Consider the following 26,073-nt stretch of genomic DNA (forward strand, 5'->3'; position numbering starts at 1 on the left):
ATCTATGAACCATTGGCATCCATGAAAGGGAGGGGGGAAAGAAAACAAATTGGAATACATATTTTGGGATATCATCCATCATGAAAACTTCCCCAACTTTGCTAGAGAGACCAACAGTCAAATTCAGAAAGTACAGAAAACTCCTGCAGGATTCCATACAAGAAGAGCATTCCCAAGACACATAATCATCAGATTTTTCAAGGTTGACATGAAAGAATGTTAAAGACAGGTAGAGAGAAAGGGCAGGTCACCTACAAAGGGAACACTATCAGGCTAACAGTGGACATCTCAGCTGAAATCCTACAATCCAGAAGAGATTGGGGGAGTATAATCAACATTCTTAAAGAAAAAAAATCTTCAACCTAGAATTTCATATCCAGCCAAACTAAGCTTCCTAAGCAAAGCAGAAATAAGATCCTTTACAGATAAGCAACTGTTGGGGGAGTTTGTTACCATCAGAACTGCCTTACAAGAGATCATGAAAGGAGCACTAAATATAGAAGGGAAAGACTGCTACCAGCAAATACAAAAACACACTTAGTCACACAGACCATTGTCACTAGAGAGCAACCACACAAATAAGCCAACATAATAACCACCTTACAACACAATGACAGGATCAAATCCACACATATCAATACTAACCTTGAATGTAAATGGGCTAAATGCCCCACTTAAAAGGCACAAAGTGGCAAGCTGAATAAAAAAGCAAGACCCAAAGGTATGTTGTCTTCAGGAGATCTATTTCACATGAAATGACACCCATAGTCTCATAATAAAGGGATGCAGGAAAGTCTACAAAGCAAATGGAAAACAGAAAAAAGCAGAGAATTCAATCTTAATTTCAGACAAAACAGATGTCAAACCAACAAAGATCAAAAAAGACAAAGAAGGGCATTACATAATGGTAAAGGGATCAATTCAACAAGAAGATCTAACTATCCTAAATATATATGCACCCAACACAGGAGCACCCAGATTCATAAAGCAAGTTCTTAGAGACCTACAGACACTTAGACTTCCACATAATAACAGTGGGAGACTTCAACATTCCACTGACAGTATTAGACAGTTCATTGAGGCAGAAAATTAAACAAAGATACACAGGACCTGAACTCAACCTTGGACCAAATTGATTTGATAGACATTTACAGAAGTTTCTACCCAAAAACAACATAATATACATTTTTCTCATTGTTAAATGGCACATACTCTAAAATTGACCACATAATTGGGTACAAAACAATCCTCAGCAAATGTAAAAGAACTGAAAGCATACCAAATCCACTCTCAGACCACAGTGCAATAAAAATAGATGTCAAGACTAAGAAAATTGCTCAAAACCATGGAATTACATGGAAATTACACAACATGCTCCTGAATGGCTTCTGGGTAATTAATGAAATTATGGCAGAAATAAAGAAGTTCTTTGAAACTAATGAGAACAAAGATACAACACACCAGAATCTCTGGGGGCACAACTTAAGGCAGTGTTAAGAGAGAATTTCATAGCACTAAATGGCCACATCCCAAAGTTAGAAATATCTCAAATTAACAACCTAACATCACAATGGAAAGAATTGGAGAAGCAAGAGCAAACCCACCACAAAGCTGGCAGAAGACAAGAACTAACCAAAATCAGAGCTGAAATGAAGTAAATCAAGACACAAAAAACCGTTCAAAATATAAACAAATCTGGCCAGGTGCAGTGGCTCACGCCTGTAATCCTAGCACTTTGGGAGGCTGAGGCAGGTGGATCATGAGGTCAGGAGATTGAGACCATCCTAGCTAACATGGTGAAATCTCGTCTCTACTAAAAATACAAAAAAAATTAGCCAGGCATGGTGGTGGGTGCCTATAGTCCCAGCTACTTGGGAGGCTGAGGCAGGAGAATGGTGTGAACCTGGGAGGCGGAGCTTGTAGTGAGCCAATATAGCGCCACTGCACTCCAGCCTGGGCGACTGAGCAAGACTCTGTCTCAAAAAAAAAAAAAAAAAAGTATATATATATATATAAATACACAAATCTAGGAGTTGGTTTTGTTAAAAAATTAACAAGATACATAGGCTGCTAACTAGACTAGTGAAAAAGAAAAGAGGGAAGATCCAAATGAAGGCAATTATAAATTACAAAGGGAATGTTACCACTGACCCCACAGAAATAAAAATAGCCATCAGAAACTACTACAAACACGCCTATGCACACAAACTAGAAAACATGGAAGAGATGGATAAATTCTGGGACACATACACACTCCCAAGACTGAACCGGGAAGAAATTGATTACCTAACCAATAACGAGCTCCAAAATTGAATCAGTAATAAATAATCTACCAACCAAAAAAAAAGAAAAGCCCAGAAGCCCAGGACCTGGTGGATTCACAGCTAAATTCTACCAGATGTACAAAGAAGAGCTGGTACCATTCCCATAGAAACTCTTCCAAAAAGTTGAGGAGGGGGACTCCTCCCCAACTCATTCTATGAGGCCAGCATCATCCTGATACCAACACTTGGCAGAGACACAGCAAGAAAAGAAAACTGCGGGCCAATATCCTTGATGAATATTGATGCAAAAATCTTCAACAAAATACTTGCAAACTGAATCCGGCACCATATCAAAAAGTGAATCCACCACAATCAAGTAGGTTTCATCCTGGGGATGCAAGGTTGGTTTGACATATGCAAATCAATAAATGTAATTCATCACATGAACAGAGCTAAAGACAAAAAACAAATGATTATCTCAATAGGTGCAGAAAAGGCTTTCAATAAAATTCAACACCACTTCATGTTAAACACTATTAATAAACTAGGTATTGAAGGACATACCTCAAAACAATAAGAGCCATCTATGACAAATCACAGCCAACACCATTCTGAATGGGCAAAAGCTGGAAGCATTCCCCTTGACAACCAGCACAAGATGCCTGCTGTCACCACTTCTATTCAACATAGTATCGGAATTCCTGGCCAAAGCAGTGAGGCAAGAGAAAGAAACAAAGGGCATTGAAATAAGAAGAGAGGAAGTCAAACTATCTCTGTTTGCAGATGACATGATCCTATATCTAGAAAACCCCATAGTCTTGGCTCATAAGCTCCTTCAGCTGATAACTTCAGCAAACTTTCAGAATACAGAATCAATGTACAAAAATCAATAGCATTCTTATATACCAACAATAGCCAAGCTGAGAGCCAAATCAGAAAGGGAATTCCATTCACAATTGCCACAAAAAGAATAAAATACTTATGAATACAGTTAACAAGGAAGGTGAAAGATCTCTGCAATGAGAATTGCAAAATGTTGCTCAAAGAAATCAGAGAAGACACAAACAAATGGGAAAGCATCGCATGCTCGTGGATAGAAAGACTCAATATCATTGAAATGGTCATTCTGCCCAAAGCAATTTACAGATTTAATGCTATTTCTATCAAACTATCATTGACATTCTTCACAGAACTAGAAAACACTATTTCAAAATTCATACGGAACCAAAAAGGAGCCCAAATAGCCAAGGCAATCCTAAGTAAAAAGAACAAAGCTGGAGGCATCATGCTACCTGACTTCAAGTTACAGGCTACAGTAACCAAAACAGCATGGTACTTGTACAGAAACAGACATATAGACCAATGGAACAGAATAGAGAGCCCAGAAATAAGGCTGCACACTTATGACTACCCGATCCTTGAAAAGGCTAACAAGAAGCAATGGGAAAAAGACTCCCTATTCAATAAATGGTGCTGTGATAACTGGCTAGCAATACGCAGAAGACTGAAGCTGGACCCTTTCTTTTCCCCAATACAAAAATCAACTCAAGATAGATTAAAGACTTAAATGTAAACTCCAAAACTGTAAAAATCCTGGAAGACAACCTAGGCAATACCATCCTGGACACATGAACAAGCAAAAATTTCATGATGAAGATACTAAAAGCAATTGCAACAATAGCAAAAATTGACAAGTGGGATCTAGTTAAACTTAAGAGCTTCTGCACAGCACAAGAAGCTATCAACAGAGTAAACAGACAACCAATAAAATGAGAGAACATATTTGCAAATTATGCATCTGATGAAGGTCTAATATCCAGTATATATAAGGAACTTAAACAAATTTACAAGAGAAAAACAAACCTCATAAAAAAGTGGGCAAAGCACATGAACAGACACTTATCAAAAGAAGACATATATATGGCCAACAAGCATATGAAAAAAATCTCAATATCACTGATCATTAGAAAAATACACAATGAGATACTATGTCACACCAGTCAGAATGGCTATTACTAAAAAGTCAAAAAATAACAGATGCTAGTGAGGTTGTGGAGAAAAGGGAACACTTATAAAAGGTTGGTGGGAGGGTACATTAATTCAACCATTGTGGAAAGCAGTATGGCGATTCCTCAAAGAACTAAAAGGAGAACTATCATTTGACCCAAGAATCTCATTACTGGGTATATATCCAGAGGAATATAAATCATTCTACCATAAAGACACATGCATGCAAATGTCCCTTGCAGCACTGTTCATGATAGAAAAGACAGGGAATCAACCTAAATGCCCATCAATGACAGATGTATAAAGAAAATGTGGTATATACACCATAGAATACTATGCAGCCATAAAAAAGAATGAGATCATGTTTTTTGCGGGAACATGGAAGGAGCCGGAGGCTATCCTCAGCAAACTAATGCAGGAACAGAAAATACTGCAAACACTGCACATTCTTACTTATAAGTAGGAGCTAAATGATGAGAACTTATGAACACAAAGAAGGAAACAACAGACACTGGGGTCTACTTGACGGTGGGGGATGTGAGGAGGGAGAGGAGCAAAAAAGATAACTGTTGGGTACTGGGTTTAATTCCTGGATGATGAAATAATCTGTATAACAAATCCCCATGACATGAGTTTACCTATGGAACAAAACTTCAAAACTTCACATGTACCACTCAACCTAAAATAAAAGTAAACATTTTTCTTGAGATTTGTGATATTTTGAAAAAGTTTGCAGATGAATCATGTAGCCTAGACATATTAAAAAATTAAGAAAAAGTTAGGTGTGTCATGAATGCACAAAATATATGTAGATACTACTCTATTTATGTTACTTGATTAATTATATTATTGATAAGGCTTCCAGTCAACAGTAGGCTATTAGTAGTTAAGTTTTTGGGCATTTAAAAATTACACATGAAGTTTTGACTATTCAGGGTTGGCACCCTGCATTGTATAAGGATCAATTGTACTAAGAAGTTATTTACTCTTTTTGTTCTTGTTCTATCACGATTGCATAGTGGTTTTCCAGAGGCTACATGATGTGTGACACAGCAAGAGAATGAGTGCAGAAGCAGATGTGAGAATCTACCTATCTTCTAGGTAGTCAGACAGTAAAGAGAGTTACAAATACGTAAAAACAGTGCTATAATTCTTACTAAAATTTTCGTGTTTTTTTGTAAAGTAATTTTGTTTTGTTTTGAAAACATGTAATTTTTCATGTAAATAGTTTATTTATGTTAACATGTATTTGATTTATTGTTATTTTTAAGAAGTTAATTAAAATGTTAAAAAATTTGGCCAGGTGCCGTGGTTCATGACTGTAATCCCAGCACTTTGGGAGGCCAAGGCAGGCGGATTACCTGAGATCAGGAGTTTAAGACCAGCCTGGCCAACGTGGTGAAACCCCATCTCTACTAAAAATACAAAAATTAGCCGGGCAGTCCCAGCTACTCGGGTGGCTGAGGCAGGAGAATTGCTTGAACTCAGCAGGCGGCAGAGGTTGCAGTGAGCAGAGATATTCCAGCCTGGGCAACAGGGTGACTGTCTCAAAAAAAAAAAAATAAAAATAAAAAATAAATAAATAAATAAAATAAAAAAGTTAAAAAAAATTGCTTTAATCCAAGCCTGAGGTATTGCTCTTCACACGAGGACATTAGCTGCGGGGATCTACCCACAGACTTTGACCTAAACGACGAATGAATAAAACGTACACTGACACACAGATATTTTGCTTTGCCAGTGCTGCTAAGCGTCCAACTGCCTGCACACCAAAAGAGGTTTGTCACTGCAGCTGACCTTGAGTCGCACTTCAGGCATTTATTTAGTATACAATTAACAACAGAAACTTTGAGTAAAAACACTTGTGGATAATTAACATCGTTAAGAGAGTAGTTCTAGGACTGATTAAAGCTCAGGTACTGTGGTCTAAAGTAAATACTATTAGGGGGCAATATCTTTGGTCAATCTCGGACCCACCTGCTACCCAGGGCCATCTGGCTCAAAGGCTAGTTAATGGAGGTAGGGTAAACAGACTTAACTGGGGAAGCCTCTATTGTCTTTAATATTTACCTCATGATAATGCTCTAAGGTAAGAACTGGCTGCCTGCAGCCTGTTCAATTATTACGAGCTACATAACCTTTTGGCCTTCTAAAAAGTTTGTGAGTATTCTTTATAACTTCCCTTAATATTTCCTTTTAATATTTTTGCCACCATCCTGAGTGAATCACAACAAAAGCCCTTTGGCCTCCTTGGTCATTTTTAAGAGTGTAAAAGGGTCCTGAGACAAGAACATTTGAGAACCTATGTAATAGAAGTTTGTTTTAATCAGTGATATAATGTAACATTGGAGAAAACACCTGGTTATGTTATGTGATTCTAATTCTGTAAAATCATAGATATACAGATGCATAGAGAAGAGACTGAAAAGAAATATATAAAAACAGTAATCATCTTTGTTAGCATTATGGATGATAAATTTTGACTACATTTCTTTTTAGCATTTCTACAATGGATGTGAATTCTTTTATTATTAAGATGAAATAGGCTGCTCTGCCTATGGAGCAGCTATTCTTTTATTCCCTTACTTAATACATTTGCTTTCACTTAAAAAAAAGATGAAATAATATATTAGATGTCATTTAAAATATAGCACATGCTGATTCTGTGGTAATGCGCATGTGGTAAAATAGATTAGAATGAATTATTTTAGACATTTGAGATTATTTTCAACTCTATGCAATTTAGTCCTTGAAAATAATTTCTCCCATTTCAAAGAACGATAAAAATCTGTCTAACCTCAGGATGAGCTTACCTCTATTTTCTCAGAACTCTTTCAAATGATTCCCTTGTGGAGAAAATTTCTGCAGAGAAGAGGACTGAAAATTAGACATGAGGTCAGAACAAAATGATAATACAAATCTGAAGATACAATTCTGGGAACCTCCGTTCTGGGATTTCTCATGTTGCAACTCATGTAATCGCATTCACTCCTATTAGGTTGTTGCCATGTCATTGATAGTTACATTGGAATGCACAAATTTAATTAATAAATCCTTTTAGTCATTTATAAACACATACTGGATGATTTTTGTTAGTATGCTCAGATGCTGCGATTACAAAGGTGAATAATCATGGCCTCTTTCCTCAAGGAACTTACAGTTTGTGAGAGAATCAGACATATAAAGAACCAGTTAAGGTTTGGTCTGACAAGTGTTATAGTAGAGAGATGTGTCAAGAACTATACCATTATATAAAGTTTGTAAGTTAGTTTATTTACACAACCAGAATTTATTAAGTTCTAACTTTGTGCAGAGTATAGTGGTAGGGGTATAAGATCATGGCAAATAATTTTGCCTCCTAGAAGTTTACACTCTAGTTGAGGAGACAGTTATGCACACACACACACACACACACACACACCCCAAATCCACAGTGGTAGTTCAAGGCTAAGGGCTAATTACTTATAGTAAATAGAGCCATAGGATTTTACGGAAGAGACCTTTAGGGGCAGGAACAGTTGCAAAGCCTAATTGCAAATGACCTTGAATGAACCTTGAAGAGGAGATAGAACTGCAGGTCAGAGAGGAGGGAGACAATGTCCGAGGGTGGGCGGGGCGGGCGGGGCAGTAAAATAATATACGCTTTTTGTTCTCTTCAGACCTGAAGCCCCTTTCTAAATAACAAAGATTTCCTTTTCTGTAGTTAAATTCATGGCAAAAACATCTGCACATATAATTTAAACAATACATTACATTAAATAAAAATATGTTCTTATTATAACTTAAAGGAGAAAGAAAAATGTAATAGAATGCACATTTTAATATATAATGCTTGAGCATGACTACAGAAGTAGCCAAAATGAAATAGATGTTTGCACCTACTTGTAACAACCAAGGCAGAACTTAGAAGCAGCTAAATTAAAAGCCATGCTGAATACAAAGTAGAAGAAAATGAAAGAGCAGAGATACAGAGGATACCAGAATAAAAACTATTGCTAGGATAAGTAACGACAGTCTAGACCTGTCTATATATATGAGAAAGAGATAAATAACCTTAACTGCAGGAGGGATAACATGTCAAGACAAAGTACGGATTGTTGAAGTGAGAAAATGAGGAAGTATAATATTCTTGCAAATGACCTGGACCTTATTTATGAGTGTGTGTTAAAATAATTCCCTGTGTTGCTTGGGATGGAGACAAGACAGAATATTTCAGAAAACAAATCCTATCTTGAAACCACATGAGGAGGTATACATTCTGTCTTGAGTATCTCAAAAGACCACAGAGCTCATGTGCTTTGATAGTCAACAGGAACTTAGCTATTGAAAAAAGGAATAGCAGTACAGGGGACAATAGAGAAGTTTCATGGCAGATCTCTGAGACTGGACGATTGAAAAGATAGGAAAAGACTGAAGAACAACAGGCAATTTCAAGTAATAATTTTTATGACGTAGATTTCTTATTATTATACTATAAAATTAAAATAACAGATGTTAATAAAATGCGATGAGATCATTACATTTCATGTCTATCAATTACTATTTTTTTTTTTGAGCTGGAGTTTCAGTCTTGTCGCCCAGGCTTGAGTGCAATGGTGCGATCTCGGCTCACTGCAACCTCCACTTCCCAGGTTCAAGCAGACCTCCTGCTTCAGCCTCAAGACTAGCTGGGTTTACGGGCATGTGTCACCATGCCCAGCTAATTTTGTATTTTTAGTAGAGACAGGGTTTCACCATGTTCGCCAGGCTGTTCTCGAACTGCTGACTGCCTATCAATTATTATTAATGGTGTCTCAATTTTTTTACTGAGAAGTATTTGCATCAGCTACAAACGCCAGTGATGTAAGCGTGTGCTATTGTCTCAAATGCCATGAGTGGTGCTGCCTATAGGGACATTTCCACAATGTGAAGAATTCTTGGAAAAGTTTGAACAAAAACAAAGTACAACATATGCAAATCGATAAATGTTATTCATCTTCCCATGATTAAGATGAGGAGATGAACTTAAAATATTTTGCTTGTGTTAACAGTGAGCAAGAAATATATATTGTGTTATAGATAAAAAAGAATTAGATTCTAGGCTCGGATAAACAAATTGTTTTATTTACCTGCATGAAAATCTGGTGGGGCATTTGAAAGTCATGCCGAGTATGAACCAAATATTCCTAGTCTGGCTCTTCCCTATGCATTATGAGACATCTAGCAGCACACATCAATAGCACGTCAAATCATTGGCACAGACAAACATGCTCATAGAAGTTGCCAAAATTCCTCCCAGGAGTGTCCAATCTTTATTATGAGGTCCTACACAGCAGTGAAAAAAAGACTTGGGTTAAGTGAAGTTACACTGTTAAACTAATTCATTATAGTGGATTTGAAAGAAGTGATGTGGTCTTTTTTTGGGTAGAGTCAACCGGTGGAGACAAATGTCAATGTAGATTTTGTTCAAAAAGTATTGAGAAGCAGTTAGAAGGTTCTAATGTCTTATTGTAAAATTCACACCTTTGTAGTTTCTCATGTTTCTGTAATTTTTATACTATCACAGCTCAAAAGGATCAAACTTCTTGGATACAAAAACAGTGAGTCCTGCTGCATTCACTGCAAAGCAAAAGAAAAAAATTACAAAACAAAAAACAATGAGCTTGCAAGTTGTACTGACCCACTAGTGGATGTTTAAGCAGCTCTCAAATCCCAGCTGTCTGCCATACATTTCTGGTTAAAGTATCAATTGTAGGCAATGTTTATTTTAGCGATGTCATTCCTAGAATATCATGTTTGCTCACCACATCAAGTGGATAACTACTAGCTGTGTAATAATGGGGGTAGAAATGAAGTGTCTGCTAGAATTTAGTTTTCTGAAATTTTGTAGTTTGCGATGATGTGAATATTTAAATCATGTCTAAGTTAGGAAAGAATCAAGAATGTACCTGACTTTTCTGAAGACAACTGACCACATTTGTACTCAAGTTTTTGGGTCTTTTTTCTCCTTTAGTGTCAGCTCTCTTACTGTATATTGTATACTGACTGTAGCGTATTACGGAAATTTGAAGTTTAAATGTTCAGTATCTTCCAAAGGATATTGTATCCTTTCATTAAGGATAGATGTTATTTTCCTGTTTTTTTTTAGTAGAGACGGGGTTTCACTGGGTTAGCCAGGATGGTCTCGATCTCCTGACCTTGTGATCCACCCGTCTCGGCCTCCCAAAGTGCTGGGATTACAGGCTTGAGCCACCGCGCCCGGCATTTTCCTGTTTTTTAATGGAGAAAGACGTTATTTTCATAGTCCAACATGAATACATACCAATCATCCTTTTTTGCAAGAGTTGGTGCTCTTTCTTGAGTTCAGGCCCAAGAAATGTTCTGAGACTTGGTAATTTCCTGGAAAAAAGTATAGAGTGATTTCAAGGACACAGATTACATCTTATATCTTTTGTATTTCCAACTATAGTGTCTAGCACATAATAGGCACACAGTGAGTGTCTTTTGAGTGAGAGAATCAGGGAAAAATACATGTGTAGAGAGAGTGGTCACTGTGCTGTGATTTTTCTTGGTTTATTTTCACTGTCTTTTTCTGCTGATGTAGTCTGGCCAGCAGAGGGCATTCAAGGTCCACCTTACAATTAGGGAACGCCCTGGGGAAAGAAGAACATGTCTAGCTACAGAAATTCAACTGTCAGAAAAGGAAACTGATGAATTTGAAATTGTCAAGAGGGCTTAATTTAAGTCTTCCAGTATAAGATTACTTTTATAGTGCTAACTAATCTTGACACCATGTGAATAATACATTAGAGGAAAGTTTATTTTTATTTGATTTTGAAATGTGGAAATACCAGAAAGTTTAAAGGAGAAAATAAAAATTGCCCAGAACTAACTTTGGCTCACATTTGGCTGTATATCTATTTTTATTTTTAGATACATAATATATAGAATGTAAGTTCCTCAAGGAATGGGATTTTTGTATTTACTGCATTATTCCAAGTGCGGTTTGAAGTGTATGGAAACTCACCGTGCTATCTTTCCAATGCTTTTATAAGTCTAAAATTATTCCCACATAAAAGGTTAAAACATAAAAAACTGTTTATGTTGCAAAACAAAAAGTTTATGCCTTTCATCTTGATTCAGTTCTTAGCATATGACTGCAACCCTAACCATCTTCATGAAAAAGAAGAAATAAAAAATATAAATGTAAATCAGATTTTCTTTTGTAAAGAATGATAATTTTATTACAGAATGCAGAAGCAGCCTTGGCGATCTACTGTGAAACCTTAACTGTCACAAGGTCTATAAAGCATTGTTCCTGTGAGGTGAAAATTACATTTTCTGCTTTTTTTTTTTTTTTTTTTTTTTTTTTTGCGATGGAGTCTTGCTCTGTCACCCAGGCTGGAGTGCAATGGAGCGATCTCGGCTCACTGCAACCTCCGCCTCCCGAGTTCAAGCGAGTCTCCTGCCTCAGCCTCCCGAGTAGCTGGGATTACAGGCGCCCACCATCAGGCTTGGCTAATTTTTTGTATTTTTAGTAGAGACAGGGTTTCACCATGTTGGTCAGGCTGGTCTCAAACTCCTGACCTCAGGTGATCCACCCACCTTGGCCTCCCAAAATGCTGGGATTACAGGTGTGAGTCACTGCACCCGGCCTGAAACTTTTTTGATATAGGCATTTCTGAAACTTTCCCTTGGATTCAATGGAGGTTTTTCTTTGTTTATTTTTTATTTATGTATTTTTTTGAGATGGGGTCTGGCTCTGACGCCCAGGCTGGAGTGCAATGGTGCCATCTCGGCTCACTGCAAGCTCCGCCTGCCTCCCGGGTTCACGCCATTCTCCTGCCTCAGCTTCCCGAGTAGCTGGGGCTACAGGCGCCCACCACCATGCCCGGCTAATTTTTTTGTATTTTTAGTAGAGACAGAGTTTCTCCATGTTAGCCAGGATGGTCTCGATCTCCTGACCTCGTGATCCACCCGCCTCGGCCTCTGGAAGTGCTGGGATTACAGGTGTGAGCCACCGTGTCCGGCCGGCATTTTCAAGTATGTCATGTGTGTAGTGTCAACTCTGCAGTATGCCCACTATTTGACTTCTTTAAAGCATCTAGAATAATTTCAAAATTTTAATGTGCTTACTATTGTAATGGTTTAAAGACAGATTTGATCAGATCTGAGAATGTAAGCTCATAACTTTCAGCAGTCATGTGGTAGTCACTTGTTTGGCATGGTGTAAAAGCTTCCCTAAGCATGTTTCTGAAGATTACATTGGTGTAACCAGCTTCAGTTAGTCTGGTGAGACATTTCTTTGAAAAGCAAATCAGATTACAATTACACTGTGTAGGGCAGACAGAACGTGGAGGTGAGTGAATGATTGGTAATTAACTAGAAGAAACTTGCTGACACAACGTCTGATTTTTAGCAGTGATATAGATGCATGTTGGTGCTTATAGACATGAATTTTCCTTTTCTGTTACCCCACAACTACATCCTTCCGAGTGGTAGAGTTTGGGAAGAAATAGGACATAATTAAGCAATCTTACATTAGCTGATCAATCACACAAATAGTGCCTACAAGAACGTACAACACAGTCCTGGTCAGAGTCATATCTTGCAACTCATATAGATCCCTCAGGGGCATGGGTGCAATTGGTCATCCTCACTGGCTACTCACAGATAAGAGTTCTTCCATCTCTCATAGAAATAACAGTTTCAGTTTATATATTACTCTATACAGCAGAGGGGAACAAAGAAACCTTCCCTTTGGATTCAAGCATTTTCCATGGCTGCTAGATTATTTTAGTTTAGGCCCCACACTTTATTTGTCCCAGGCTTCCAAAGCAAGTAGTCATTTCTATCCGATTACCCATTGGATAGGGCTGATGAAGGGGTCTCATTCCATGGATGGAGTGCGTATGAGGTGGTCAGATCTTTCATACTGCTAAGACGGACCACTTCTTAGCTTGTCTTCCATTTGATATTATTCCTAACAACTCTCTCTTCCCTTCTTTTTCTTCTCTTACCAAATGCCCCCTCTGTTATCCTTGGGAAATATCATGTTTCAGCAACAGAGAGGGACAAAGAGAAAAAAACAAATTATCTGACTGATTCCAGTTTACAGGAAGGGATAAAGAGCAAACAATTCATAATGATAGGAAATTCCAACTTATTCTTTATATGGTTAGATCAACAGAGACAAAATTTGTTTTTGCTACAAAAATATCTTTTTTCTTCAGACACATTACGGTTTATTACTGTCATGTAATATTTGGCAACTATCTTTCTTTTAAAAATTTTTTTTATTATGCTTTAAGTTCTGGGTTACAAGTGCAGAAGGTTCAGGTTTGTTACATAGGTATTCATGTGCCATGGTGGTTTGCTGCACCCATCAACCTGTTATCTACATTAGGTATTTCTCCTAATTCTATCCCTGCCCTATTCCCCACCCCCTGATAAGCCCCGATGTGTGATGTTCCCTTCCCTGTGTCCATATGTTCTTATTATTCAACTCCCACTTATGAGTGAGAACATGCGGTGTTTGGTTTTCTGTTCCTGTGTTAGTTTGCTGAGAATGATGGTTTCCAGCTGCATCCATATCCCTGCAAAGAATATGAACTCATCTTTTTTTTATGGCTGCATAGTATTCCATGGTATATATGTGCCACATTTTCTTTATCCTGTCTATCATTGATGGGCATTTGGGTTGGTTCCAAATCTTTGCTATTGTGAACAGTGCTGCAATAAACAGACGTGTGCATGTGTCTTTATAATAGAATGATATATAATCTTTTGGGTATGTACGCAGTAATGTGATTGCTGGGTCAAATGATATTTCTGGTTCCAGATCCTTGAGGAATCACCACACTGTCTTCCACAATGATTCAACTAATTTATACTCCCACCAATAGTGTAAAAGTGTTCCTATTTCTCCACATCCTGTCCAGTGTCTGTTGTTTCCTGACTTTTTGATGATCGCCATTCTAACTGGCATGAGATGGTATCTCATGTGGTTTGATTTGCTTTTCTCTAATGACCAGTGATGATGAGCTTTTTTTCATATGTATGTTGGCCACATAAAAGTGTTCTTTTGAGAAGTGTCTGTTCATATCCTTTGCCCACTTTTTGATGGGGTTGTTTCTTTCTTGTAAATTTGTTCAAATTCTTTGTAGATTCTGGATATTAACCCTTTGTCAGATGGATAGGTTGCAAAAATTTTCTCCCATTCTGTAGGTTACCTGTTCACTCTGATGATAGTTTATTTTGCTGTGCAGAAGCTCTTTAGTTTAATTAGATCCCACTTGCCAATTTTGGCTTTTGTTGCCATTGTTTTTGGTGTTTTAGTCATGAAGTCCTTGCCTATGCCTATGTCCTGAATGGTATTGCCTAGGTTTTCTTCTAGGGATTTATGGTTTTAGGTCTAACATTTAAGTCTTTAATCCATCTTGAATTAATTTTTATATAAGGTGTTAAGGAAGGGATCCAGGTTCAGCTTTCTACATATGGCTAGCCAGTTTTCCCAGCACCATTTATTAAATAGGGAATCCTTTCCACATTGCTTGTTTTTGTCAGGTTTGTCAAAGATCAGATGGTTGTAGATGTGCGGTGTTATTTCTGAGGGCTCTATTCTTTTCCATTGGTCTATATCTCTGTTTTGGTACCGGTACCATGCTGTTTTGGTTACTGTAGCCTTGTAGTATAGTTTGAAGTCAGGTAGCATGATGCTCTAGTTTCGTTCTTTTTGCTTAGGATTGTCTTGGCTATGTGGGCTCTTTTTTAGTTCCATATGACATGTCAGTAGCTTTTTTTCTAATTCTGTGAAGAAAGTAAATGGTAGTTTGGTGGGGATAGCATTGAATCTATAAATTACTTTGGGCAGTGTGGCCATTTTAATGATATTGATTTTTCCTATCCATGAGCATGGAATGTTTTTCCATTTGTTTGTGTCCTGTCTTATTTCCTTGAACAGTGGTTTGTAGTTCTCCTTGAAGAGAACTACACATCCCTTTTAGGTTGTATTATTAGGTATTTTATTCTCTTTGCAGCAATTGTGAATGGGAGTTCACTCATGATTTGTATATCTGTTTGTCTATTGTTAGTGTATAGGAATGCTTGTGATGTTTGCACATTGATTTTGTAACCTGAGACTTTGCTGAAGTTGCTTATCAGCTTAAGGAGACTTGAGACTGAGACAATGGGGGCTTTCTAAATATACAATCATGTCATCTGCAAACAGAGACAGTTTGACTTCCTCTCTTCCTATTTGAATACGCTTTATATCTTTCTCTTGCCTGATTGCCTTGGCCAGAACTTCCAATACTATGTTGAATACGAGTGGTGAGAGAGGGCATCCTTGTCTTGTGCCAGTTTTCAAAGGGAATGCTTCCAGCTTTTGCCCATTCAGTATGATATGGACTGTGGGTTTGTCATTAACAGCTCTTATTATTTTGAGATATGTTCCATCAATACCTAGTTTATTGAGAGTTTTTTTTTTTAGTATGAAGGGGTGTTGAATTTTATGGAAGACCTTTTCTGCATCTATTGAGATAATCATGTGGTTTGTGTCATTGGTTCTGTTTATGTGATGGATTATGTTTATTGATTTGCGTATGTTGAACCAGCCTTGCATCCCAGGGTGAAGCTGGCTTGATCTTGATGGATAAGCTTTTTGATGTGCTGTTGGATTTGGTTTGCCAATATTTTATTGAGGATTTTTGCATCAATGTTCATCAGGGATATTGGCCTGAAATGTTCTTTTCTTGTTGTGTCTCTACCAGGTTTTGGTATCAGGATGATGCTGGCCTCATAAAATGAGTTAGGGAGGATTCCCTCTTTTTCTATTGTTTGGAATAGTTTAAGAAGGAATGGTACCAGCTCCTCTTTGTACCTCTGGTAGAATTCAGCTGTGAATCTGTCTAGTCCTGGCCTTTTTTTGGTTGGTAGGCTACTAAGTACTGCTTCAATTTCAGAACTTGTTATTGGTCTATTCAGGGATTTGATTTCTTCCTTGTTTAGTCTTGGGAAGGGGCATGTGTCCAGTAATTTATCCATTTCTTCCAGATTTTCTAGTTTATTTGTGTAGAGGTGTTTATAGTATTCTCTGATGGTAGTTTGTATTTCTGTGGGATCAGTGGTGATATCCCCTTTATCATTTGTTATTGTGTCTATTTGATTATTCTCTCTTTTCTTCACTATTAATCTGGCTAGCGGTCTATTTTGTTAACCTTTTCACAAAACCAGCTCCTGGATTCTTTGATTTTTTGAAGGGCTTTTCATGTCTCTATCTCCTTCAGTTCTGCTCTAATCTTAGTTCTTTCTTGTTTTTGCTAGCTTTTGAATTTGTTTGCTCTTATTTCTCTAGTTTTGTTGATGTCTGTTAGGTCCACTTGGTCCAGAGCTTAATTCAAGTCCTGGATATTCTTGTTAATTTTCTGTGTCATTGATCTAATATTGACAGTGTGGTGTTAAAGTCTCCCACTATTATTGTGTGGGAGTCTAAGTCTCTTTGTAGGTCTCTAAGAACTTGCTTTATTAATCTGGATGGTCCTCCATCTCTTTATTTTGAGCCTAAGTGCGTCTTTGCACGTGAGATGGATTATAAACGTGCACTGGCACCTGTGAGATGTGCAGAGGCCTTGAGAGGTTTTCTCAGAGCTTGTCAAGATGTGGGAACTGAGCTTCATTGCTCTGCAGTATTGACTTAGGCAATGGCTACTTTGGTAGCTGACAGATCTAAAAGAAGCCAAGGGTCAAGCCCTAAAGTGGAAAAGTTTTATAAGTGTAGAAAAATTTGGCATTTCAAAAGAGAACAACACCGGATCTCTGGGACAAAGGGGTCTTGAAACACAGTTCCCATCTTAACAACAACAACAAAACACCAGGACTTTGCCTTTGTTACAATAAAGGAAATCACTGGGCTAATCAATGCCACTCAAAATTTCATCAAAACAGCAGCCCTTGTCAGGAAGTGAGAAGGCAGCCTGGACCCGGGCACCTCAAACTATGAGGGCATACCCCGTCCAGGCCACATCTCCGTTTCCGGGGTGGGTTTCCCAAGGCACACTGATTCTCTCTCCCCAGGAACTCCTGGAAGTGCAGTATTAGATTTCCCAGTTAGAGAACAGGTTACGTTAATTGGAAGAAAAACTCACTAAGATTCACACTTGTATTTGGAGATCTTTGCTAACAGGATATGTGGGATTAATGTTGGGTAAAAGTCATCTTAACTTACAGGACATTACTGTAGTCCCAGGAGTTGTTGATTCGGATTGTGAAGAAGAAATTCACGTGGTGGTAATATCACAAGATCTTTGGGTTTTTGAACTGGGAGAATATATTGCTCAACTGTTGCTTATTCCCTGTAAATTGCAGCCTTCTCTATGTAAGAAGTGAAGCGGTCAGGGATTTAGAAGGGCAACTAGGAGAGAGATTTATCTATCACAACCCATAGCATCTCATAGACTCACTTGTGCAGTGTAGATTGAAGAAAAGAAGTTTTGTGGGCTTATGGATATGGGACAAGAGACTGGTCTCTCATGGTAATAGATCTTGAGGATTGTTTACGAGAGGGATAAGCCTTGATTTGCTTTCTCTGTCTTCTGTTAATCAGAAAGAGCCTGTCTCTCATTATCAATGAAAAGTTTTACCCGGGGGCAATTAACCAAAGAGGGAGAGGCTGAGTTACAGCTTGTAGAACAAATGCTCAGCAATGGCATGCCTCCTGGCTATAGCCACAAGAGCCTTTGCTTTTGTTTCAGTAGATTTATTAATGTGGGGACTAGGATATGCTTGTGTCTTTACAGAAGATGAACAAACCTTGGGGGTGCCCTCAAGATGTGTGCGACCATGGAGACTGGAGGGACCCATGGATTCCAACTACAGTCCTGGTTCCCCCAGTATGAGCCATGAGCCAGTTGAATCTGAATGCGAAGACGGAATGAGGACTGAGTGGAGTCACGCTGACATCAACCTTCATAACATGGGGACAGATCATGAAAACCACACAGGAAGCTGAGAAACTGTGGAGCGCCAGTGTTTCACCTTTTGCTGGAACTCAGAGGTACAATAGATGTTTAATGGATCAATACTTTCTGACTGAGCTCCTCTCTGAATACAAGACACCCTAATAGTTAGGCAGGAATATTATCACCCCTATTCTGCATGAAGAAGTTGCAGAAGATGGACCTTCATCCTTCTGCAACCTTTAGGATTAAAGGTCCTCTTGTAAAAGGGAAGGGGGGAATATGTAAGAAGCAATTCAAAACAGAGCGGCTCCATTTTGAATAAGGGCTAAAAAAATGAAGCTGGATCACCAATCGGCAATTAAGGGCTGCACAGCCTGCAATTGTCTTGCTCAATTAATTTAAAAACAAAAAGGAGGAGATGCTGGAGGCCACGGAAGTGTTTCCTATGATCGGGCATGATTGAAATCTATTAGTAACAATATGAACCTGTGATCAATTGAGCAGCTGATCAGTCGTTACCTCCTCCTCCCTGCTTTTGTTACCCAATAAATATAGGGGGTGGCCTTTGCTCCCTAGAAGCAGGGAGTTCTCTTCTTTTTGCCCATGCTAGCTTTTCCTTAAAACAGTTTCTTTTTTCCTTGGTTTTCATTTCTACGTTCGTGCCTTCATTCGACTGTAATGATGGTCTCAAGCAGTAACAGTAGTAACTGCTATAGTGATGGTCTCAAGTAGTAACCATAGCAGTCAGCCACAAAGAGGTCCTTTACATCCCTTGTAAGTTGTATTCCTAGGTATTTTATTCTCCTTGCAGCAATTGTGAATGGGAGTTCACTCATGATTTGGCTCTCTGTTTGTCTGTTATTGGTGTATAGGAATGCTAGTGATTTTTGCACCTTGATTTTATATACTGAGACTTTCCTGAAGTTGCTTATCAGCTTAAGGAAACTTTGGGCTGAGATGATGGGATTTTCTAAGTATACAATCATGTCATCTGCAAACAGAGACAATTTGACTTTCTCTCTTCCTATTTGAATACACTTTATTTCTTTTTCTTGCCTGATTGCCCTGGCCAGAACTTCCAATACTATGTTGAATATGAGTGGTGAGAGAGGGCATCCTTGTCTTGTGCCAGTTTTCAAAGGGAATGCTTCCAGTTTTTTCCCATTCAGTATGATATTGGCTGTGGGTTTGTTATTAGTAGCTCTTATTATTTTGAGATATGTTCCATCAATACTTAGTTTATTGAGAGTTTTTTAGCATGAAGTGGTGTTGAATTTTATGGAAGGCCTTTTCTACATCTATTGAGATAATCATGTGGTTTTTGTCATTGGTTCTGTTAATGTGATGGATTATGTTCATCAGGTCATTTATGTTCTTCTCCAAACTGTATTCTAGTTAGCAATTCCTCTAACCTTTTTTCAGGGTTCTTAGCTTCCTTGCACTGGGTTAGAACAAGCTACTTTAGCTCGGAGGAGTTTGTTATTACCCATTTTCTGACGCCTACTTTTGTCAATTTGTCAAACTCGTTCTCTGTCCAGTTCTGTTCCCTAGCTGGCCAGGAGTTGTGATCCTTTGAAGGAGAAGAGGCATTCTGGTTTTTGGAATTTTCAACCTTTTTGCGCTGGTTTTTCCTCATCTTTGTGGATTTATCTACCTTTGGTCTTTGATGTTGGTGACTTTAAGGTAGGGTTTCTGTGTGGACGTTCTTCTTGTTGATGTTGATGCTATTCCTTTCTGTTTGTTAGTTTTCCTTCTGACAGGCCCCTCTGCCCCAGGTCTGCTGGAGTTTGCTGGAGGTCTACTCCAGACCCTGTTTGCCTCAGTATTACCAGTGGAGTCTGCAAAAAAGCAAGGATTGCTGCCTGTTCTTTCCTCTGGAAGCTTTATCCCAGAGGGGCACTTGCCAGATGACAACCAGAGCTCTCCTGTATGAGGTGTCTGAGGGGCACCTCACACAAGAGGGGCACCCTTGCTGTGAGGCGTTTCCCAGTCAGGGGGCATGGGGGTCAGGGACCCACTTGAGGAGGCAGTTTGTCCCTTAGCAGAGCTTCATTGCTTTGCTGGGAGATCCACTGCTCCTTCAGAGCCAGGAGGCAGGGGAACATTTTAGTCTGCTGAAGCTATTCCCACAGCCACCTCTTCCCCCAGGTGTTCTGTCCCAGGGAGATGGGAGTTTTATCTATAAGCCCCTGACTGGGGCTGCTGCCTTTCTTTCAGATGCTCTGCCCTGTTGGGGGGAAGTCAAGGACCCCAAATGGAGGGACTGGTTGGAGCCATGGCAGAGGAAAATTGTGAAGATTTCATGGACATTTATCAGTTCCCAAATCATACTTTTGTAATTTCTTATGCCTGTCTTTAATGTCTTTTTTTTTTTTTTTTTTTTTGAGGCAGAGTCTCACTCTGTCGCCGGGGCTGGAGTGCAGTGGCCGGATCTCAGCTCACTGCAAGCTCCGCCTCCCGGGTTTACGCCCTTCTCCTGCCTCAGCCTCCCGAGTAGCTGGGACTACAGGCGCCCGCCACTTCGCCCGGCTAGTTTTTTTGTATTTTTAGTAGAGACGGGGTTTCACCGTGTTAGCCAGGATGGTCTCGATCTCCTGACCTCGTGATCCGCCCGTCTCGGCCTCCCAAAGTGCTGGGATTACAGGCTTGAGCCACCGCGCCCGGCCTGTCTTTAATGTCTTAATCCTGTTATCTTTGTAAGCTGAGGATGTACGTCACCTCAGGACCACTGTGATAATTATGTTAACTGTACAGATTGCTTGTAAAATGTGTGTTTGAACAATATGAAATCAGTGCACCTTAAAAAAGAACAGAATAACAGCAATTTTTAGGGAACAAGGGAAGACTACCATAAGGTCTGACTGCCTGCAGGGTCAGGCAAAAAGAGCCATATTTTTCTTCTCGCAGAGAGCCTATAAATGGACGTGTAAGTAGAAGAGATATCACTAAATTCTTTTCCTAGCAAGGAATATTAATATTAATACCCTGGGAAAGGAATGCATTCCTGGGTGGTGGTCTATAAACAGCTGCTCTGGGAATGTCTGTCTTGTGCAGTTGAGATAAGGACTGAGATATGCCTTGGTCTCCTGGAGTACCCTCAGACTTACTAGGGTTGGGAAAACTCAGTCCTGGTAAATTTGTGGTCAGACTGGTTCTCTGTTCTCGAACCGTTTTCTGTTGTTTAAGATGTTTATCAAGACAATATGTGCACCACTGAACATAGACCCTTATCAGTAGTTCTGGTTTTTCCCTTTGACCTGTTCCCTTGGAAGCATGTGATCTTTGTTAGACCCTTATTAGTAGTTCTGCTTTTTTTTTTTTGAGACGGAGTCTCACTCTGTCACCCAGGCTGGAGTGCAGTGGTCAGATCTCAGCTCACTGCAAGCTCTGCGTCCTGGGTTCACGCCATTCTCCTGCCTCAGCCTCCCGAGTAGCTGGGACTATAGGCACCCGCCACCTCGCCCGCACCCGCCACCTCGCCTGGCTAGTTTTTTGTATTTTTTAGTAGAGACGGGGTTTAACCGTGTTAGCCAGGATGGTCTCGATCGCCTGACCTCGTGATCCGCCCGACCTCGTGATCCGCCCGTCTCGGCCTCCCTAATTGCTGGGATTACAGGCTTGAGCCACCGCGCTGGGCTAGTTCTGCTTTTTGCCCTTTGAAGCATGTGATCTTTGTAACTACTCCCTGTTCTTATACCTCCTCCCCTTTTGAAACCCTTAATAAAAACTTGCTGGTCTGAGACTCAGATGGGCATCATGGTCCTACCAATATGTGATGTCACCCCCGGTGGTCCAGCTGTAAAATTCCTCTCTTTGTACTGTCTCTATTTCTTAGCTGGCTGACACTTATGAAAAATAGAAAGAACCTAAGTTGAGATATTGGGGGTGGGTTCCCCCAATACTGCCCAGAGAGGAGGAATCTAGAGAGGTAGTCTGGCTACAGTAGCTTTGCTGAGTTGCAGTGGGCTCTGTGCCGTTTGAACTTCCCAGCAGCTTTGTTTATGCTGTGAGGGGAAAACTGCCTGCTTAAGCCTCAGCGATGACAGACGCCCCTCCCCCCACCAAGCACGAGTGTCCCAGGTCAACTTCAGACTGCTTTGCTGGCAGTGAGAATTTCAAGCCAGTGGATCTTAGCTTGCTGGGCTCCATGGGAGTGGGATCCACTTAGCTAGAACACTTAGCTCCCTAGCTTCAACCCCCTTTCCAGGGGAGTGAACGGTTCTGGTCTTGCTGGTGTTCCAGGTGTCACTGGGGTATGGAAAAAAAATCTCCTGCAGCTAGCTTGGTGTCTGCCCAAACGGCCTCCCAGTTTTGTGCTTGAAACCTAGGGCCCTGGTGATATAGGCACTCGAGGGAGTCTCCTGGTCTGCGGGTTGTGAAAATCATGGGAAAAGCGCAGTATCTGGGACAGGTTGCACCATCCCTCACAGCACAGTTCCTCATGACTTCCCTTGGCTAGGGGAGGGAGTTCCCCGACCCCTTGTGCTTCCCGGGTGAGGTGATGCCCCACCCTGTTTTGTCTTGCCCTCTGTGGGCTGTATCCACTGTCTAACAAGTCCCAATGAGATGAGCAGGGTATCTCGGTTGGAAATGCAGAAATCACTCGCCTTCTGCATTGATCTGGCTGGGAGCTGCAGACTGGAGCTGTTCCTATTCGGCCATCTTGCCAGCTACCTCCAAAATTTCTTTAAGAATGTTAGGGAATTGGTGCATAATTATGGTTCATCAATAAAGAAGATGCAATTTAGTCATTAAAATTATGTTTAAGCAGAATAATGACATAGCAAAATATGTGAATAGTAGCGTGATGGCCTCTGTGACATCCCCTCTGTTGTCTCCAGCATCAGCCGCCATCCTTTCCTTTACCCCCAGGGTGCCTCTCCAGTCTGTGGTCGTGACCAGTGCAGTTTCCCCTGCAGAGTTCACCCCCAAACAGGTCACAATCAAGCCTGTGGCTACTGCTTTCCTCCCAGTGTCTGTTGTGAAGATGGCAGGATCCCAAGTCATTGATTTGAAGCTCGCTAACAACACCAGGGTGAAAGCCATGGTCATATCTGTTACCTCTGTTCAGAGTGCCAGCAGCACCATCATTAAAGCTGCCAACGCCATCCAGCAGCAAACTGTCATGCCAGTATCCAGCCTGGATGATGCTAAACTCGTGCCAAAGACAGTGCACCTTGCCAACCTTAACATTCTGCCTTAGGGTGCCCAGGCCACTCTGAACTCTGCCAAGTGCTAACCAAACCTCAGCAACAAATAAAGCAGGTAATAATCAATGCAGCAGCCTCACAACCAAAAAGGTGTCTTGAGTCCAGGTGGTATTATCCTTGCAGAGTTCTGTGGTAGAAGCTTTCAACAAGGTGCTAAGCAGTGTCAATCCAGTCCCTGTTTATATCCCAAACCTCAATTCTTCTGCCAATGCAGGGATCACATTACCAATGCATAGGTACAAGTACTTGGAGTATGGGGACTCCTTCACTGAGACAGATGGAGTGTGTGTATTGGAGTAACATGCAACCTTTGTACAAAGAACCTCTTTTTTTTTTTTTTTTACAACAAATGTAGCCTCCTTTCCCATGCCCATGGGCATAAGGAGAAAGGGGTGGTAATGCAATGCTCCCACTTAATTTTGAAGCCAGTCCCAGCAGATCAAATGAATTTCTCTGTCAAGTAATACTTCCACTTCCACTTCCACTCTTCAGAGCCTTGTGGGAGCTGGCACACACACTGTCACAAAAATTCAGTCTGGCATAACTGGAACAGTCTTATCGGTTCCTTCAAGCACTCCCATCACCCCAGCCATGCCCCAAGATGAAGAACCCTCCAAACTGTGTAGATATAGCCTAAAAGGTTTGGAGTGTAATGAAGTCTTCCAGGACGAGATGTCAGTAGCTACACATTTCCAGCAGGCTGCAGATACGAGTGGACAAAAGACTCACTATCTGCCAGATGCTGCTTCCTAACCGGTGCAGTTATGCATCACACCAGAGAATCCATCAGCACAAATCTCCCTACACCTGCCCTGAGTGTGGGGCCATCTGCAGGTTGGTGCACTTCCAGACCCACGTCACTAAGAACTGTCTGAACTACAAGAGGAGAGTTGGTTTTCGATGTGTGCATTGCAGTGTTGTGTACTCTGATGTGGCTGTTCTGAAGTCTCACATTCAAGGTTCTCACTGTGAAATCTTCTACAAGTGTCCTATTTGTCTAATGGCATTGAATTCTGCCCCAAACATGCATTCCCACGCCTATACACAGCATCCCGACATCAAGATAGGAGAACCAAAAATAATACGTAAGTGTTCCACGTGCGACACTGCGTTCACCCTGCAAACCTTGCTGTATTGCCACTTTGACCAACACATCAAAAAACAGAAGATATCTGTTTTCAAGTGTCCAGACCGTTCTGTTTTATATGCACAGAAGCAACTTATGATGGACCATATCAAGTCTATGCATGGAACATTGAAAAGTGTTGAAGGGCCTCCAAACTTGGGTATAAACTTGCCTTTGAGCATTAAGCCTGTAACTCAAAATTCAGCAAAGCAGAACAAAGAAGACACCAAACCCACGAATGGGAAAGAGAAATTGGAGAGAAAATCTCCATCTCCTGTGAAAAAATGGAAACTAAGAAAGTGGCCAGTCCTGGGTGGATGTGTTGCGAGTGTGATCACCTGTTCGTGCAGAGAGATGTGTACATATCCCACGTGAGGAAGGAGCACGGGAAGCAAATGAAGAAACACCCCCGCCGCCAGTGTGACAAGTCTTTCAACTCGTCTCACAGCCTGTGCCTGCACAACCGGATCAAGCACAAAGGCATCAGGAAAGTGTATGCCTGCTCACACCGCCCATACTCCATACCAAATGGTTGATGCTGGAGAAGCATGTCCAGCTGATGCACGGCATCAAGGACCCTGACCTGAAAGAAATGACGGATGCCACCAATGAGGAGGAAACAGAAATAAAAGAAGACACCAAGGTCCCCAGTCCCAAGTGGAAGTTGGAAGAACCAGTTCTGGAGTTCAGGTCTTCCTGAGGAGCAATCACTCAACTCCTGAAAAAGCTGAAAATCAATGTTTTTAAGGTTCCCAAGTGTGTCCTGTGTGGCATCACCACCGAAAACCTGCTGCGGTTCCACGAACACATCTGTCAGCACAAATAGGATGGTTCTTCCTACCAGTGCTGGGAGTGTGGCCTCTGCTACACGTCTCACGTCTCTCTGTCCAGGCACCTCTTCATTCTACACAAGTTAAAGGAACTTCAGCCAGCGCCCAAGCAAAATGGGGCTGGGTAAGATAAGGAACAAGAGAACAAACACAGCCATGAGAATGAATCCCCTGATGGTGCCGTGTCAGACAGAAAGTGCAAAGTGTGAGTAAAAATTTTTGCAACTGAAGCTGCCTTAAATACTCACATGTGGACACACGGCATGGCCTTCATCAAATCCAAAAGGTTGAGCTCAGCTGAGAAACAGCCACAGATGGTCCAGGAGGAAAATCCCTGTCCACATTAGAATAAAAAAGACATTTTTGTTACAAAATGTGAATAGTAGGATATATAGATAGTAGTATATATGGCAGTATATACTACTGCAGTATAAACCCAACTTTGTGAAAACATACATATAATATGCACAGAAAAAAGTAATGGAAAATATTCATCAAAATGTTAATGGTAGGAACACATGAGTGGTAGGATTTGAGTGACCACTTATTTTTTTTTCTGACTGAATCTTGCTCTGTCACCCAGGCTGGTGTACACTAGCATGATCTCAGTTCACTGCAACCTCTGCCTCCTGGGTTCAAGTGGTTCTCACTTGATTCTCCAGCCTCAGCCTCCCAAGTAGCTGGGATTACAGGTATGAG

General features: G+C 40.4%; 1 pseudogene; it reads left to right on the plus strand.

The window, feature by feature from the left end:
* LOC104678789 overlaps positions 1 to 25,721 on the plus strand; it is a 39,630-nt pseudogene extending 13,909 nt beyond the window's left edge.
* Positions 25,722 to 26,073: the final 352 nt, after the last annotated feature.

The sequence above is a fragment of the Rhinopithecus roxellana genome, chromosome 2, assembly GCF_007565055.1.
Source record: "Rhinopithecus roxellana isolate Shanxi Qingling chromosome 2, ASM756505v1, whole genome shotgun sequence".
NCBI lineage: Eukaryota > Metazoa > Chordata > Mammalia > Primates > Cercopithecidae > Rhinopithecus > Rhinopithecus roxellana.